Consider the following 18,542-nt stretch of genomic DNA (forward strand, 5'->3'; position numbering starts at 1 on the left):
GAGACACTTGAGGGAGAACCTCAAGTGTAGGTTTTGCAGGATAGAAATTACAAAAGGTCAAAGGGCAAGAGAACTGTGGTCCATGGGGAGAAGGCACTAATGAGGCCCCTGGGACAGCAAAGAAGGGAGGTGGGCCTGGAGAACTGGAGGGGGGTCCAGAGGCTGAGATACAGAGGAAGCTGCCGGTAGGCCCAGTGGGAGGGGGCAGAGAGCTGCAAGGACAGGTGATGTGGCTGGAGAGCAGGCTGCACCTGAGTGCCATGGAGTTAGCTGCTGAGGGGAGAGGAGTGAGGCTGGTGGGGCTCTGGAGGTCAAGGAGTTCTGTGTCCAGAGTGCAGGGTTACCTGCGTCCAGGGTAGCCAGAAAATCAAGAGCTGGCGTCTGGGTCCTCAGGCCTGGGGTATGACCTGTTGTCACTAGACCACAGTGGAACCTCAGTTCCACTGAGGACAAGGAGCCTGCAGGTCCCAGGCTGAGGCAGCAACGCCAGCCCAGCAGGGTGAGGAGCAGGGACCCTCACCTCCTGCCAAGGCCTGGGCAGGAAAGGAGGCCGTGATCCCAGTCTCCTGTTCTCTGTGGTGTTCAGTGGGCCCTAGGGCTACAAAGAGCTGGGCTCAACTTGTGCTTCAGATACATCTGCTCTGGTGCAGGAGAGGGAGGCTGAGCTCAGGGACAGAGGACAGAACCTCGAGGACTCACACCCCCCTCCTCTGGATGGGGCAGCCAGGCTGCCCACAGGAGTCTGGGATCGTAGCCAGCCCCGCTCCACACCTAGTAAACCACAGGGTAGCCCTGCCTTCTCCCAGGACACTTGCAGACCAGGAACCCCCATCTGCTCCAGAGACCCCAGTCTCCGGTCTCTGTGTCCGCAGGAAAAACAAATCATCTTTCTTGTGGTGAGTCACATCTTTAGAACAAGGCATGTCCCCCTCTGCTCACGGGGCCGGAACCATTTGCAGTGGTTGTTAGTATATTCCTCCCATTCCCACAGCGATCTCTCTTCCACCATTAAAGACCTCACACGTGGCACCATTACAGCTCAGGAATGAGAAACCAAAATAACCCCAGTGCACCCTGCCTGGCTCCACCTGAGCCTGGGGAGCCGCACCCAGGTCTCTCGGGCCCTGCAGCCCAGGCAAAGCAAGTGCGTAAAGCTCAGTGGCTATGGGGCTTGGCAGTGCTACACCCCGTGTGCCGTGTGGGGAGGCCCCCGTGCAAAGGGGTGGGTGAAGGTGGGATGGACCTGAGGGCCTCTCCCGGATCCTACCTAACCAGGCACTGTGGAGAAAGCTCTCAGCTTGGGTACAAAGATGAGCCTCAGGGAGGGTTTTCAAGAAAAGCCAGAGACTTTGGCCCTGCCAGCTCCTGAGGGCAGCCTCCAGGCCTCTGCGGGGAGACAGCGTGAGCAGAGCTGAGGGGGTGGCGGGAGGCAGCGGAGAGCTCCCAGATTGGCTTGGGGTTGGGCCTCCTCTGGGTCAAGAATCCCAAGAATCTCCCTCCACGCCAGGTGTGTTATCCTAAGATGAGCAAGCCCACACAGAGGCAGGAGGGGGCAGCAGTCAGGAGCACGCAGCCTGGCTCAGACCCCAGCCCTGCCAACACACTGTGATTTCAGGCAAGCGACTTTAACTTACCCGTGCCTTAGTTTCCTCATCTTGAAGACGGGAGAATAAAATGATTCACTATTATAAAGCATTTAGGGTAGTGCCTGACACACAGTCAACCCTCAATATAGTGTAGCTACTCTTAGCTCACTCGAGTGAAGTGTTACCGAGGCTGTTGAGACAGCAGGTATCTCAGAAAAATGAGGCATCGTCTTCTTCTGGGCTTCGAAGTTGGCCACAGGTTTATAAATTAATAGTTCCAGTGGGATGTCTCAGGGCCAACAGAAAACACTTTCAGTCACCCAGCCTGGCCTTACTGAGTTGTTTGGTCCAGGAGGAATGATAAAGGGGATACAAAGAAGGATCTGACTTTCCATACAAGTCTCAGCCTGTGTCTGTCTGTCCTTCTGTCACACCCACATGCATGAGCACAGTATGTGCTGAGGTGAGGAGGCCATGGATATGTGAGGAGTGGGGGAAGGGCCCACTCAGGGGTGTGAGTAGGGGAGGGGACGTGGGACACTCAAGAAAGTCACTCACAGCCTTGTCCTGGTCTCCCCTAGCCTGCCTGCTGCAAGCCCAGCTCCCAGAGCCCACAAGCTCAGGCCTCTCCCCTAGAACTCTGTCTCTCCAGAAAAGCCCCTCTAGGCTTCCTTTGAACCTCGGAGACCTCAGAATCCAATCCAGTCCTGTGAGGTACTTCACACCCCTGACCACAGCCCTGATTTCCCCAAAAACAGTGCCAGGCCTCCTCAGGGGCAGCCCCACCTGACTCCTAGCACAGCCCGGGGCTCTACAATTGCCCCCTACACAGGACAAAGGCGGCAGCAGAAGCAAGAAATCAGCGCAGCCCTGAAGCCCAAACCCAGGTACTCAGAACACCCACATCAGTGAGGAGGCTGTGAACCTGTCCCTTGGGGTGGGATCGGGGGATTCTCACTTTTTGCACTGTGTATTTCTGTAACTTTTCCCAAGAGCATTTATGAGTTCTGAAAGCACAAAAATATTAAATATTGACTTTGGAAATCACAAGAAAGGAGCTGTGGTTGAATATAAAGGCTACTAAAATTTACTTGTGTGGTTTTTGGAAACGTTATAGGCAGCCTCAAAAGGTTAAATAGGCATTCTGATAATACGAAGGGTTTTAAATAAGAAGTAGGCATACACAGAAGAAAGGAGCTTGGCAGATGAGAAAGGAGTGAAAAGGGGCAGAGTCGAGGCGGAGCCAAGGAGGAGAACCACCCTCCTCCCTCCCCAGGCAGAGGCCCACCAGGCTCCCGATGCATGTCAAGGGGTTTTTGTAATAGTCTCTAACTGGGTCTCCCTGGCAGCAGGCTCCGCTGGTCCTCCTCTTCAATTCATCCTCCGTGTGGCCTCTGTCCATGTGGCTGCTGCACCCAGCACCCACCGAGGCACTTCTCACTGCGGCCCCACCTGCCTTCCTGGCCCCGTCTCCCGCTGCTCTCCTCTGTGGCCCCTCCATTGTAGTCAAGCTAGACCCCTTGCTTTTCTCTCTCCTCCCCTGTCCTTCTCTGCTTCTGGCCCCACTCCCTTCAGAACACCCCTTCCACCCACCTCCACCACAACTCTCCACACCCACCTCACACACCTCTCCCAGAAAGCCTCCCCAGGCCTCTGCCCAGGTGTGCCCACCCCCCTTCCTCCTCTTTCACAGACTTCGACTTGCTGCCTCGCTATTGGAGCAGACCTTATTTGTTCTTACAGCTCAGAGTCCAAGCCCTTTCCTGCATCCTTCAAGAGTGTGATGATGGCCTTTGTTCTAGAAAAATGCTCAGATGCACACAGAACCAACCAAACCAAACCCATTGCTATCCAGTTGATTCCAACTCCTAGCGACCCCTGTAGGACAGGGTAGAACTGTCCCATAGGGTTTCCAAGGCTGTAAATCTTTACGGAAGCAGACTGCCACTTCTTCCTGCTGCAGAGTGGCTGGTAGGTTTGAACACATAGAGTCTCCCTGAAATCCATTCCCAAGGCCCAGGTTAAAGACCTCAACACCCATCACTGTGGGGAAGGAAGAAGGCTGGGATCCAAGTGCACTTGTTCACTAGGTCCCCCAGGGGGTGCAGGGCGGGTAACAGGGGACTCTGCAGGACCAGAGCCAATGGATGTACTGGTCTCCCCACGGTAGGGCAGAGCCTGCTCTTCCAAAAATAGCAGTTGCTGTATGCTTCAGGAGCCATAAGAATGTTCCAAGCCTTTGACTCACTAATGGCCCTTCTTGGAATTTATCCAAAGGAAATAATCCAAAGGAAGTAAAAAAACGATGTGTGCATGAAGATCTTCACTGCCGTACAGGTTCTGCTTGAGAAAAAGTGGTAAGCAGCCCAAATACCTCAGCACAGTGGCCCCAGCAACATACCAACCACCTCTGGGCACCACTGGAGGCTTGCATGTTGCTATGATGCTGAACAGATTTCAGTGGAGCCTCCAGGTAAGATGGACTTGGAAGAAAGGCCTGGTGATCTACTTCCAAAAATCAGTCAGTGAAAACCCTATAGATCACAACAGTTCAATCCATAACCAATAATGGAGCTAGCTCATGGGCTTGCCATGAGTGAGGGGCCGACTTGGCGACAGTTAACAACAACCCTAAGTGTGATCTGGGGACTGTCACCTAGAGGCTTGTTAGATGGCAGACTCTCAGGCTCACTGAAGCAGAATCTACATTTTAACAAGAACCTCAGGTGATCTGTATACACATTAAAGTTCGGGAAGCCTCACGTTAGGAGGGCCTGAGGAGACAAGATTTGAAGGAAAGGAAAGAGAGGGAAAAGGAGGAGCTGTGGTGTTGTGTGTGGGGAAAAGACTTCTGCCTACTGAGGTCCCTGCTGTGTGGAGACAACCTCAGGAAGAAGCCTTCAACACCATGTCTGATCTGGAGGCAAGACCTTCAGCAGAGGACCGAGGACTTGGGTAATAAGAACAAAGAAGACTACTTTAAACTCAAAGTCTTTGGGCAGGACAGCAGTGAGATTCACCCAACGTGCAAATGGCCAACACACCTCAAGAAACTCAGACTCACACCGTCGAAGACGCAAAGCTCCAGTGAACTCACTCCAATGAAGAGGTTTCTCTTTGAAAATTGGAGAATGGCTGATAATCACCCTCCAAAAGAACTGGGCACGGAGGAAGAAGATGTGACTGAAGTTTGTCAGGAACAAATGGGGCGGGGGAGGGTCATTCAACCATTTAAGTATTTTTTTTCTTTTTCCCTTAATCCTTTATCATGTTTATAATTAGTTGTTTTATAATGTGGTTTTCAAAACTGAACTGAAACTGGCACCCTATCTCTTTCAAACTCCTAGTAGTTTGGATTCAAATGTTCATTATTCATTGTCTTAGTTATCTAGTCTGCTATAACAGAAATACCACAAGTGGATGGCTTTAACAAATAAATTTATTCTCTCACAGTCTAGGAGGCTATAAATCTGAATTCAGGGCGCCAGCTCCAGGGGAAGGATTTCTCTCTCTGTTGGCTCTAGAGGAAGGTCCTTGTCATCAATCTTCCCCTGGTCTAGGAGCTTCTCAGTGCAGGGACCCCGGGTCCAAAGAACATGCTCTGCTCCCGGCTCTTCTTGCTTCGTGGTAATGAGGTCCGTCTCCTCTCTGCTCGATTCTCTTTTATATCTCAAAAGAGATTGACTGAAGATGCAACCTAATCCTATAGATTGAGTCCTGCCTCATTAACATACCTGCCTCACGAACATCATTGACGTTAGAATTTACAACACATAGGATAATCACATTGGATCATAAAATGCTGGACAACCACTCAATACTGGAAATCGTGGCCTAGCCAAGTTGAGACACATTTTAGGGGGACACAATTCAATCCATAACACTCACTATCACATGTTTTCATTGTGGTGAATTTTTGTGATCATGTCAATATCCTTTATATCGTCTCTCCTTTTCAAAAACTGCGTGTGTGCACAGAGTGGCCGCCTTCTCCAGCGCTGCGTTCCCAGCGTGCGGTGGTAAGAGCGCCCATGTGCATGTTCACGGTGACTTTCCAACTGACCCTCATGTGTTGGCATGTGGCTGCTTCACTCTTGGACCATGACTTGCAGTGGTGGCGGGGAGGGAGTGGCAGGAGTTCTTCAGAGAACTGGACTGTGGAAAAATAACATTTCCTTAACTTGAAGCTACTTTTAAAATCTGGTGGCCTGGACCAAAAGAAGGAATCAGCTGGAGGTTCAGGTCACAGATACGGAGATTGTAATGACTACCTCCAAAGAAGGCCTCGCTGAAGAGAAAAGCATTTTAAGATTTAAAATTTCTTATCAGAGGGAAGAGGAGGGGGGGTCTCATCATCTAAGAGCAAAGGTCACTGACCTGGGGTGACGGTGCTAATGACCCTAGGACCCCAGGCAAAAGCTTCACAGCCAGGGCTTGGTTCCTCATCCATAAAATGGGGAATCTCTTAGACCCCTTTTGGAGTCCCTGAGCTGCTAACCAAAAGGCTGGAGGTTCAAGTCTACCTAGAGGTGCCTCAGAAAAAAGGTCTGGCAATCTACTTCTGAAAAATCAGCCACTGAAAATCCTATGGAGCACAGTACTACCCTGACACACATGGAGTCACCATGAATTGGAGCTGACTCAACAGCAACTGGTTTGGTAGGCCCCTTTTAGTTCTTTTCAGAAAATACAGAGGATGTGTTTATAAGATGTGTGGATGGCATGTCACTAAAACAATTGGTTGAGATGGATTTTAAGCCAGTGTGATCTGCTAAAATGCACAGGATGAAATTCAAAAGGGGTAAATGTAATAATCTCTACTTGAGTCCCCAAAACCAACTACAGGAGAACAGAATAGGGGAGGCATAGTTTAACAACGCTGGGTGTCTTAGTTATCTAGTGTAGCTATAACAGAAATACCGCAAGTGGCTCGCTTTAACAAACAGAAATCTATTCTCTCACAGTCTAGGGGGCTAGAAGTCGGAAATCAGGGTGCCAGATCCAGGGAAGGCTTTCTCTCTGTCAGTTCTGGAGGAAGGTTCTTGTCATCAGTCTTCCCCTGGTCTAGGAGCTTCTCAGCGCAGGGACCTTGGGTCCAAAGGACATACTCTGCTCCCGGCACTTCTTTCTTGGCAGTAAAAGAGGTTCCCTCTCCTCGATTCTCTCTTTTATATCTCAAAAGAGATTGACTCAAGATACAATCTCATCCGGTAGATTGAGTCCTGCCTCATTAACATCATAGAGGTTAGGATTTATAACACATAGGATAATCACATCAGATCACAAAATGGTGGACAACCACACAATACTAGGAATCACAGCCTAGCCAAGCTGACATACATTTTTGAGGGATACAATTCAATCTATAACACGGAGAAAAAAAAGTCTAGTCATTGAGATGCTATTAGATTTAAAATGAATTCACAGCATAAAGTGGCTGCCTAAAAAAGCCGCCTGGCCTTGGGCTATGCAGACAGAAGTCCAAGTGGAGCTGCTCCCACAGGCTGGGTCCTTGGCCCTGGGCTGCCCCTCAGGAAGGAAACTGATCACCTAGGCCTTGTCAAGAAGTGAGGGCACTGGAATGGGGCCAGTCCTCAATTCAGAGGAAAGCTGTGTGGAAAAGGGACAAGACCCGCTCTTCAGGCCCCATGAGAGAAAGCTAAGGAGAGGCTGCAGGGGACAGACTGTCGCTTCCAGTGAAGGAAAGACTCTGAAGAGTCAACACGGTTCAGAAAGGAACGCACTGCCCTGAGAGGTGGTACACGCCCATCCTGGATGCCAGGTGGAGGGCTACAGAAGGGGGCCAGGCCCGGGGTGAGAGGTGGCAGTGAGGACTCGAGATCCTGGCCAAACTCTAGGAGCTGAGGCCGGGGCGCCGAGATGTGGCTCCGCACAGACAGGAAGAAGACAGGGTAAATGGTGCACGATCTCTCCCTAGCCCTGCAACGTTTGATGACTATTCTAACACAGTATGTTACAAGTCAGGGCCCTGAAAGAAGAACCACCCGAGGCTGGCTCAGAAGCAGAAGGAACAGCAAGTATCTAAAGTCCCTGGTAGTCTTCCTGGGTAGAGCAGAAGCCCACTCAGATCCTCAGGAGAAGCACCTGGGCTGCCCCAGGTGGGCAGTGTCCATCCCTGGAGAGTGGCTTGGGATGGGCGGTGTCCTGGTCCCTGGAGAAGAGGCCACAGCCTGGGCTGCAATTCCTCTCCTGCAAACGGATTCGCTGAGCCACGCGGATGGGTCAGGAGCCCCTGCAGTCTGTGGGCAGGGCCTCCGCTAGGCTCTGGGAGGGTATCAATCAAGCCCCCTTCTCCTCACGGTGACACTCTCCAGCCTCTCCTTGGCGCTGGCTCAGGACTGAGACAGAGGAAGGAGGCCAGCACTGCTCCCAGGGGCCCGTGTGATAGCTAATGCTCTGATGAGGCGTTCAGAAGTTAATTACAGCAGGCGCCCACGGGGATTTGGATAAACCAGCTTGGCTGAGGAGAAACTAAGTTTCTACAGCGTCCCTGTAAAAGGGGCAGAGGGAAGGAGAGACGTAAGTGGAGAGAGACGAGCAGTGCCCAGGAGGCCGGGGGCCTGTGTTTACGTGGTGTCTGTGTGGGGAATGCATATGAATCCAGTGTGTGTGTTTGTGGAATGTGTATGCTGTGCACTACGTGTATGCTGTGTGTTCATGTGTACACACATACAAATAAATGTCACTGCAACCTGTCACAGGCAGTGAGCAGACCCACAGCTGTTCCGAAACCCTGTCCATCCTGGTCCTGATTTATCCAGATTCTTGGAGCTTCCAGGCCATTTGGAAGCAGAGGCAACTGGACCTCACCAGGCACCAGCCCTGCTGGCCTGACCACCTGAGGGAAGTAGGAAAAGCAGAGCAGGACAGGGCCTACTAGCTCTGGAGGCCAGAGCCCAGGAAGCACACCTCTCCCAGATGAGAGGATGAAAGACCCCAACGTGGGACATCTGCAAACTGCAGGACTGCAATGTGACAGCGGCCACAGCCCATCACTGGAAGAGTAGTCATGGTCATCTATGCGAGTCCTTGAGCTACTGCTGGGAAGGTCAAATGTAGGAGAACTGCAAAAGGCTCGGGTGGGCAGGGTGCCTGCTCTCACAGGCTGAGCGCAGGCAGTCTTCAGCCACAGGCTGTGGGAGTTCAGAGGAGGGAGAGGCTGCGTCACTGAAAAATCACTGTATCTTGAAAACAACACACTCCAGCATGAGAACAGGCCCCAAGTCAGTGTCCCCAGAGTCTCTCCAGTTGACATGCTCCAAGACAGAAGCAAGGCCACACTTAATCTCTGTTGGGGGGCCCAGACTAACAAGTCACCCTCAGACCATGCCATCTCTAATGGCACGGAAATCACACAGACCCAGGGTCAGCCAGAACACTTGCCCTGCAAAATTTGAGAGGGGACGCTGAGCAGGTGGGCTCCCTGCTCACTGGCCGGGATGCCTGTGCAGCCCCCAGAGGCAGGGGCCACTCTGTGGCCCAGGTGACAGAAGTTTCAGGAGGCAGCCCTCTGGGCTCAAAGAATGCCACATGTGTGGTACCTGGAGCCCTTACCAAGAGTGCTTGGCCCAGAGCAGGTGCTCATTAGAGGTATGCTGAGTTAATGAGCTGACAACTAGGAGACATGGCCCAAGGGGCCAGCTATCACCATCTAGAGCAGTGCAGACCAACAGAACTTTCTGCAGTCAAAGAAATGGTCTATAATCTGTGCTGTCCAATATGGTATCCACTAGCCACATGTGGCTACTGAGCACTTGAAATGTGCTAGCACAACTAAGGACCTAATTTTTAGATTTTATTTAATTTTAATTAATTTAAATTTAAATAGCCACATATGGCTATGGATACCATATTGGACAGTGCAGCTCTAGAACATAGCAGCAATTAAGCACACCGTACGTGCCAATCCTGAGGGACAGAAAGCAGCTACCTGGAGCACTGCGTTGAGAAGGATGCTGAAGTCACATCTGTGACAGGGGGAAGGAAAGAGTGCCGCCATGTCTGCTGTGGAAGCTCACGCCGCCTGCTTCCATCCTTGACTCGGAAGCAGCTCAAGTGCTGCCCTGGACCTGAAGGCCCAAGCAAGTTAAAGTGGTGAAATCTCCACCCTGAAGGGGTTTCTGGTGGTCACGGGTGGCCAGGCACAGGGTGACTCTCCTCTCTCTTGCCTTCTCCTCATGAAGCTGTAAATCTTGCCTGTGCTTTTCCTGAATGTTGCTCCCACTTTCCTTTTCTCTCTGCCCACAGCCACCACTCCAGCCCAGCCCCCAAACCCGCCTCTGGCTGGTCTCCTGACTTCAGTCCTCCCCACACGAGGGGCAAAGAATCTTCTTCAAATGACGACTTTGTCCAGCACGGCCTCCTCTCCCCCACTGCCCCCCACCCCCCAACCTCACTCCTCACCAATCCCGCCTCTGCTCTTGCACTCGGGTCCAGATCCTCTTCTTCCTACCCTCCACATTTGTCAACTCCCCAACCTCTTCTGGAAAGGAAAGAGAATCCACATCCACTACCAACTCCAAACCCAGGTCTTAGAAGTGCCCCCTGGAGGCCTGTGGGTCCTCCTTCAGCCCTTTCACATCCACCCTGCGCAGGACACTTGATTTACACTCACGGACTTCTTTCTTTCTGCACATCTAGCAAGGCCATATCCCAGGGATGGCCCCAGCCAGATCCTCTGGGTCCTGCTGTCCCACGCTACTTTTACCAATTGGGGTGCATTATGCCATGTTCCAAACCAGGCAGGCCACGGCACTGACTGATACGGGGAGTTAGAAGCTGCAGAGATTGGCATTTCTACCAGGTTCTTTCGTCTTTGGGCCCTTGGTCAGCTACTGGCAAGTCCCAAGCACCTCTGGAGCAGAACAGAGGGTGGAGGGAGGTCTGGGACACATATACGAAGCCTGGTAGTAAAATCCCCTATCTTACGATCCACAAGTAGAAGCTACAGAAAGTGCATCTGAGGTTTGCCAGGTGCAGCTCTGTCCCAGCTTGCACTGAGCTCACCAGCACTCTACAATGCACATGCCCTATGAGTCTGCATTCTACCCGTGAAGGGCACATGAGGAAGTCTGCAAACAAAGACATGGAGCCCCCGAACCTGCCAGACTCGGGGTTAGTGCACAAAACAAGCTCTATACTTGGAATCCGCCGGAGCACTTCCCACCCAGCTCTCCACCTGGTCCTACGAGGTGACTTACTTTTCCGCCCATACCTGCGCCTCACTGTCTTCCCATCTCTGGAAAAAATGGCAACTCTGCCCTTCTGGTTGCTTCCAGGCTCAAATCCTGAGAGCCATCTTCGACTCCTTACTCTCCGATCTTCCATTCTGCCTCACCTCCCACCACCCTTCCCCTCACTCCTTCTGTTTCACCTACACTGGCCTCCTTGATGATCCATGAACACACCTCAGGGCCTGTGATGGTTAAGGCTGTGTGTCAACTTGGCTGGGCCATGATTCTCGGTTGTTTGGCAATTATGATGCAGTTTGGCAGTTGTATAAGGATATGATCACTTCAATGATGAGATCTGATATAATGTGGTCACCTCCTTGATGGGATCTGCTGTGAGTAGCCAGTCAGTTGAAAGGGAACTTCCTTGGGGGTGTGGCCTGCATCCAACATAGGTGGATTTTCTGGCAAGTCTCTCGGGCTTTGGCTCTGCTCTGGACTCTGCATTCGGCTTGTCAGCATCTGAACTCCAGTTCTTGGGATTTGGGCCAGCACCCTGCCATCTGACCTGTGGACCTTGGGTTCATCATCCCCTACAGCTACCTGAGTCAGGAGAAGCCTCCAGCCTGACCCACGGACTTGGGACTTCCCAGCCTCTACAACTGCATGAGCCACTTCCTTGATATAAATCTCTCTCTCTCTGTATATATAGATAGACGCTTCACTGGTTTTGCTTCATTAGAGAACTCAGCCTAAAACAAGGTCTTTGCACTTACTGCTCCCTCTTCCTGGAACAATGCAGGGCTCACATCCTCCCTCCTTCAGGTCTCTGCTAAAATCTCACCTTATCAGAAAGCCTTCCCAGGCTACATGATATTCAACAGCAACCTCCTGTCACCCCCAGCCCTCCCTGTTCTCTTTCCCCTGCTTTGTTTTTCTCCATAGCACTTCCCACCTCCCAGCACAGTGTATACTCAGGTGTTTCTAATGTCTCTCCCCCACCACAATCTGTGTCACAGCTGTATCCCAGTGCCTAGAAGAGTGCCTGAAATATGTGTGGCATGGACGTTCTCCTTTAGTCCTCTCAACAATCCTATCCTGTTCCCACTTCACAGACAAAGAAACTGAGGCTCAGAGGGCTTAAGTTATGGGCTTAAGGTTGTGCAGCGAGTATGTTGATGCAATCTGACTCAATGCCTTCTGCTGCCAGATATTTCCATTTCTCAAGCAGTCAAAAGTCCAGGTTTTTATATAAAATGTCCAGGTATTTAAGTATAGAAATTTTTAAAACTGGCTAGGAGGGTGGTCAAACAAAAGATACCCACAGGCCAGATATGTCCAGGAACCAGCTGACTGGCTCTTCTTGTTATCAGATCTCCTGAGTCAAACTGTCAGAAAGAGGGATGCTAGCTCCCCTCCCAGGCGATGTGACAACTCAGTGAGATAATCCAGGAAAAGGGCAGCCCAGGCCGTTAAGTGTCTAATAAATTTAAGTTAGATAAATTATCCCTATTACTATACAAAACATCTTTCTTACAGGCAGATAAAGGCAGGACGCACCACAACGCTGGCGACACTGGGCACTTGTGGCAAACGCTATAACTGCTGGGAGAGAAAGACACTGTGGAGGATGCACCAGCGCTGAAGACCCGCCGCGCCCGGCACAGCCCACGGCCGTCAGCAGTACTGGTATCACCACCACCTGGCCACCAAGATGCCTTCTCTGGCTTTATCTGTGGGCTCATCACCTGCGTGGATTTGTTTGGCTAAATCCTGGATTGCAGCACACTCTGTGAAATCAGAGAGGTGGAAGATGGAGCCAACAGAAGTACTAATTCATACATCACACCATGGGGAGTTCACCTTCTGGCTTTTCTCGCCCCAAGAGGCATTCAGAGCTAAAATAAAAAAGATTGGGTATATTCATGTGAAGACGTTACGACAGCAAGTATGTTTTGAGACTCTGGTTCCCACCAAGATGATGGGTCTTACCCACCTGCATTAGACTGTTGGTGACGCTACAGCCGACCATCATCCAACTGGAAGGGGCAAAACTTCCATGGAGACGTGGAGCACGCTCCTTCCACTCCACACCCAGCCTCCTCTCCCAGGTATCACTTATTGCCCCAGGAGGCAGGCTTCCTTGGCCCACCACCAACATGACCGTTGCCAGGACAACAGCTGGCACTCTGACGGCTGACACTGGAAGCTCAACCCAAAGGCAGCTGAATGTATGCTCTCTCTCTCTTGCCCTGACTCCCCCTCCCCCAAAACCTCCTCTCGGAACGGGGTCAAAGTTTTATATAGAATGTCCAAATATTTAAAGATAGAAATTTTTAAAAACTATGTGCGTGTGTGTGTGTGTGTGTGTGTGTGTGTGTGTGTGTGTGTGTCTGGTAGGGATCAAACAGAACAGACACCCACAGGCCAGGTATGGGCCAGGGGCTGCCTGACTGGTTCTCCTGGTTATCAGATCTCCCGAGTCCAGCCGTCACCAGGAGGGATGCCAGCTCCCCTCCCAGGCATTGTGAGGACCAAATCCAGGAAGCTTGGTTCTCACAGCAAAAGGGGGACAGTAAAGTGGACTTGGGCAAAGGTCAGAGAGGAGGGACATTCAGAAAGACAAGAAACGGAAGCCGAGCTTATGAAATGGCAGCTCTGGGCTCCCCGGAGAGAAGTCTGACTCTCATGGTAAGTGTGGGTGGTTCTTCCTCTGGGACCTGTTCAAGGGCGAAGGTCACCCGCCTAGGGGACAAGCACGAAGAAGAAAGACCACCGTTGGTCAGGAGGGGCCCTGGACGCTGGGTTAAAGGTAGGAGAGGCTGAGGGAAGCAGCTGTTCTGTCTGTGAGCATCCCCCAAACAGTTGAACGGAAACACCTGGTGCCCACCTACACCACTTTTCCCAGGGAACCGTGCCTTTATGGATAAAGCTGACCACCCATGGGCCCTCTCTGCGGCCCAGGGGTGTGGTGAATGATTTTCTGACCTAGACCCCTAAAGTTAGCCCTGAGCCCTCCTCCAGATGTCCCGGTTCACAGCCTCCTCCCTTCAGAAGGTGGGGACAGCAGGCAGTCCTCTCTTCCAAAAGAGGAGGTGGCCCAAGGCTGGTCGACCTAACGGAACACAATCGGAAGGAAGTGCAGGACTGCCTTGGCCATACGGCCCTGTCGATGTTCCATCCTCTCCTTACCTCCTCCTTCCACCACACCCTAACTCCCTGGGAAGTAACTCTTGAATGCGTAATTCAGAAAGTCTCATAATTCTATAGTCTGCACCTGGCAACAGGTGTGTACTGGTAGACCTACTGACTGGATGCCTACTGTCGCCAGGTGGCAGCCAGGGCGTTTAGCAACCCCCATGGTCCCCAACTAAACACTGGAGCATGGCACATGGGAATACAGAAACACAACTCTAGTTCTTTCCTCTGGGCCTTCTGCTCTGCCCTCCACACCCGTGGTGCTGAAGGGAGGCTGGGGAGAAGCCTGAAGTCCACCTCGGCGGCCCCACCTCACAGGAGAGCAGCAAGGGCAGCAGTGAGGTAGCTGCCACTGGAGCACCTGCCAGGGCCACACTCACAGAGCTTTCAATCTACACGGGACCTCAGAGGAGACTAGGCCCACCTCACCTTATAGAGCAGGGGTCTACTGAAGCCAGGGAGGGAAAAGCAGCAAAGCCAGTTGGAATCTGAGACCCTGATCCCACTTCTTTTCATTTCCCAGATGCTGGCTCTGCCTGCTCCCTCATCTCGACATGCCCACCCTGGTGAAGATGCAGAATGGGAGAGCTGTGCATGAAGCACTGGGCTGCTCTGTGCCTTCCCGAGGGACGAGGGCTATCTGCTCACCTATTCAGGTTGACTATCATTAGCAGGAGGCTGGTCATCTTCACAAGGAGAGGACAACCTCCCGGGGGACAGCAAAGAAGAGAAGAGAATCAGAGAATCTTGATGTTGAGTCCTTGATATCAGCTCATCCCTCCACCTCACTGTTTATCGGAGGAGGATGAGGCCCCGAGAGGAGACCGACCTGCTCAAGACCACACAGCAGCTGTGGCCGTGCATTCCCCTCCACCAGATACGGTGCATCCTCTTAAGGTAATTTAGAAAACAAGATACATACATGCTGTTAGGGATTGAATTGTGCCCCCCCCCCAAAAAAAAAAGATATGCTGAAGTCCCAACACTTGGTACTGGACACATCATCAGGAGAGATCAATCGCTAGAAAAGGACATCATGTTTGCTCAAGTAGAGGGTCAGTGAAAACGAAGCAGACTTCAATGAGATGGACTGATACAATAGCCACAACAACAGACTCAAACATATCAACGATCATGGAGATGGCAAAGGACCAGGCAACATTTCATTCTGCTATACATAAGGTCGCCATGAGTCAGAGTCGACTCCAGGACAACTAACAACAATATCAGTTATCATGAAGACATACTGCAGTAGGGTGGATCCTGATCCAATATGGGGGGTATCCTTATAAAAGAGGAGAACAGACACAGAGACAGAGGAAGGACAGCCATGTGAAGATGCATCTACAAGTCAAGGAACACCTGGGGCTACCATGAGCTGAGACAAGAAAGATCTTCCTCCAGAGACTTCTGGAGGGAACATGGCCCGCTGACACGCTAACTTGGATTTCCTGCCTCCAGAACTGTGAGACAGTAAATTTCTGTTCCTGTAAGTTACCCAGTTTGTGGTATTTTGTTACAGCAGCACTAGAAAGCTAATACACACGCCAACAAAGTAAAAAGTGAGACAGGCCTGGAGAACAAAATTCCAAAAGGATGCCCTTTCTACCAGGGAGTATTGAGGATTTATGTTTTTCATTGAGAATTTTAAACCCTCCAAGGACACAGGTGGCTTGGTGTGGCATCAACCTCAAATGACTCCTTAACCAGGCCACCAGTCCAAACTTGCTTCTGTTTCCTTCCCTACTAGGGCTTTCTGCAGCCCACTCCCAAAGCGTTTTCACATCTATTATCTCATTTTTCTTCTCACGAGGGGCCTTTACAGGAGGGAAATGGAAATGGGATTGTGTGACCTCTACTACCAGCCTCCACTCAGCTCCAAAGACGCATTCGCTGAAGCTCCTGGGATGTAAACATGGCCCACAGTTCCACATGCTTGGAACGTCAGCCTGACACCTGGGGAAGGAGCAACCTCTGCCCAACTAGAGCCTTGGGGAACAGCACCGCCCAGCCAGCTTCCACCCAGCCAGCTTCTGTCCAGCCTCGCCGTCCTTCCTGCAAGCACTGTGTCCCCTGACTGGGGCCAGCATGACAGCAGCTGACAGTACTGAGGGGCCTCATGGTTTTCAGACTTACTCAGATATCTTACTTAAATAAAACAACCCCATGATGATGGTATTACTTTTATCCCAATTTTTCAGAAGAGTAAACGAAGGATCAGAGAGGCAACATGCCAACATCACACAGCAAGAAGGTGGGAACGCCAGGCTCGCTGTTCCCCAGAAATGCTGGCAGGAGAGTCAGAGGCACTTCCCAGGCCTGAGTCCCCTTCGATGCAGGTTTGAGACCCTGGCGTTGCTCGGGACAATGGGAGTGTGCAGAGATCTGTCTGTCTTGATGAGCAAGGGCAGGACACTGCTGCTCAGGCTGCCCCAGGGCTCACTGTGGGCCTTTCTGTCTGGTTCTAAAGATCAAGTAAACCTGAAGAACTATGCTAACCAGGATCCCTATTTATCACACTGTATTAAAAAATATATATATATTTTAAAGAAACTCCCAGATTATGCTTTTCTGTATTTTCAAAATTTCATCCAGTAGTAATAATGATGACGATGGTAGGTGCTTTCAGTGCCTACTATGCCCAAACACTGTGCTACACCCTTCACACTGAGTTTCCATAGTAACCGTATGAGACAGGCGGAAGAACTCGAATACCTGGTTCTTAATGGCTGTGTTTAACTGCTGTACTACATGAGAATAGTGGAGTCCTGGGTGGTGCAAATGGTTACGTGTTCGACTACTAACCGAAAGGTTGACGGTTTGAATCCACCCAAGGGTGCCTTGAAAAAAAGGCCTGGTGATCTGCTTCCAAAAGGTCACAGCCTCAAAAACCCTATGGAGTAGTTCTACTCTGCACACATGGGTTGCCATGAGTTGGAAACGACTCAATGGCAACTGTTTTTTTTTTTTTTTTAAATAAAAGAATAAGATGTCACTTTTATAATCAGGATAAAACATGGTACGACTCTTTCAAAACACAGAAGTAATACAAAAAAGACTTGAAGGTATATCTTTCTGTTGGTATTTTTTTTCTTTATACTTGCCTGTCCTGGCAGGGCAGTAGTTAAGAGCTTGGCTGCTAACCAAAATTTCGGCAGATCGGAACCACAAGGCGCTCCTTGGAAACCCTATGGGGCAGTTCTACTCTGTCCTATGAGGTCGCCATGAGTCAGAATCGACTCAACGGCAACAGGTTTGGTTTTTATTCTTACAAAATATTGTACCACGTACACTAAAAAAGAAATCTTCCAGACCTCAGTTTACCCGGCTGTGAGTTGAGCCAAATGAGTGAAAGGCAGGAAATAGCTCACAGGATGTTGTATCTGCTATAGGGCCTGTTCCCTAGGGTTGATGTTTTCAAAAAGGATCTTTGGAGGAGCTTCAGGGGTCCCACAAGCAAGGAAGTGTTTTCTAGATAAACAGGGAAACTGTACGTGTTTCAGTACACTCATTCACAGCTGGGAAGAGTGTAAACTGGTTGCGCCTCTACATAAGACAATTTGGCAATATTTGCCAACATTAAAAATGCACACTCCCTTGGATCCAGCAATTCCACTTCCAGATATTTATTCCTCAGATACACTTGCACATATATAACATGGTGTCCCTACAAGGATATTTAATACAGCAACGTTTGCAATAGCAAAAGACTGGAAATGTCTACCTATGGGAAGCTGGTTAAACAATGTATGTTACTTCAGTGTAATGGAATACAGCACAGTCATTAAAAAGACTGAGACAACATGGTATGGACTCAGAATGCTCTCTAAGATGGCAGGTGAAAAGACTGAGCGCAGAAGACTACATATGCTACCACTAATGTGTGTGTGAAAAAGTCTACATACTCATCTGTAAATAAAGGGAGTATCTCTGGAGGGATACAGAAGGAAGACAATGGTGGTGGTTTGTGGGATGGGGACCTGGGTGTTGGCGAATGTGGGTGGGGGAAGGCATACTTTTCATGATACACTCTTTTTATACCTTTATAATTTTAATCCATGCACCCTGTTAGCCATTCAAAAACAAACCCTTAAAAAATTTAAATAATGTTTAACTTTGGTTAGAGCAGCTTATTATCGGAACAATCCCTCAGCCAAACACAATTAAAAAGAAACCAAAAAACAGCTGCTCCAAGGCACTGGGAAACAGCCAAGGCAGCCGGGACTTTAGGGGCCAGGATCTCAGAGAGAAAGGAAAGTGTTTTATGTGAGCACAACACAATGTGTGCCACTTTTCCCCTTGTGGTCAGGGCTGGGGGGCTGAACACAGAGCCACGGCTAGAGCTTGCCAAGGGGCTGGAGAAACAAGGACAGGAGAGCAGGGATTCCAGGCAGATAGGAGTAGAGGGGCTGAGATCCTAGAGAAGGCGGAGCCACAGAAAAAGGAGCTGACTTTCTGTGCCATTATTCCCCTTGTGGTGAGGCATTAGTGGTTCAGTGGTACGATTCTTGCCTTCCATGTGGGAGACCTGGGTTCAATCCCTGGCCAATGAACCTCGTGTGTAACC

The 18,542-nt window shown here is 50.5% G+C and overlaps 1 protein-coding gene and 1 pseudogene across 1 annotated transcript in view; one reads left to right on the forward strand and one right to left on the reverse strand.

Annotated features, from left to right (window-relative positions):
* ADCY3 (adenylate cyclase 3) overlaps window positions 1–18,542 on the reverse strand; it is a 119,759-nt gene that overhangs the window by 29,611 nt on the left and 71,606 nt on the right. The gene's annotated exons all lie outside the window — the stretch shown is intronic.
* LOC111820814 (small ubiquitin-related modifier 1 pseudogene) lies at window positions 4,495–14,573 on the forward strand (annotated as a pseudogene).

This window comes from Trichechus manatus, unplaced genomic scaffold, assembly GCF_000243295.1.
Source record: "Trichechus manatus latirostris isolate Lorelei unplaced genomic scaffold, TriManLat1.0 scaffold00052, whole genome shotgun sequence".
Classification (NCBI taxonomy): Eukaryota; Metazoa; Chordata; class Mammalia; order Sirenia; family Trichechidae; genus Trichechus; species Trichechus manatus.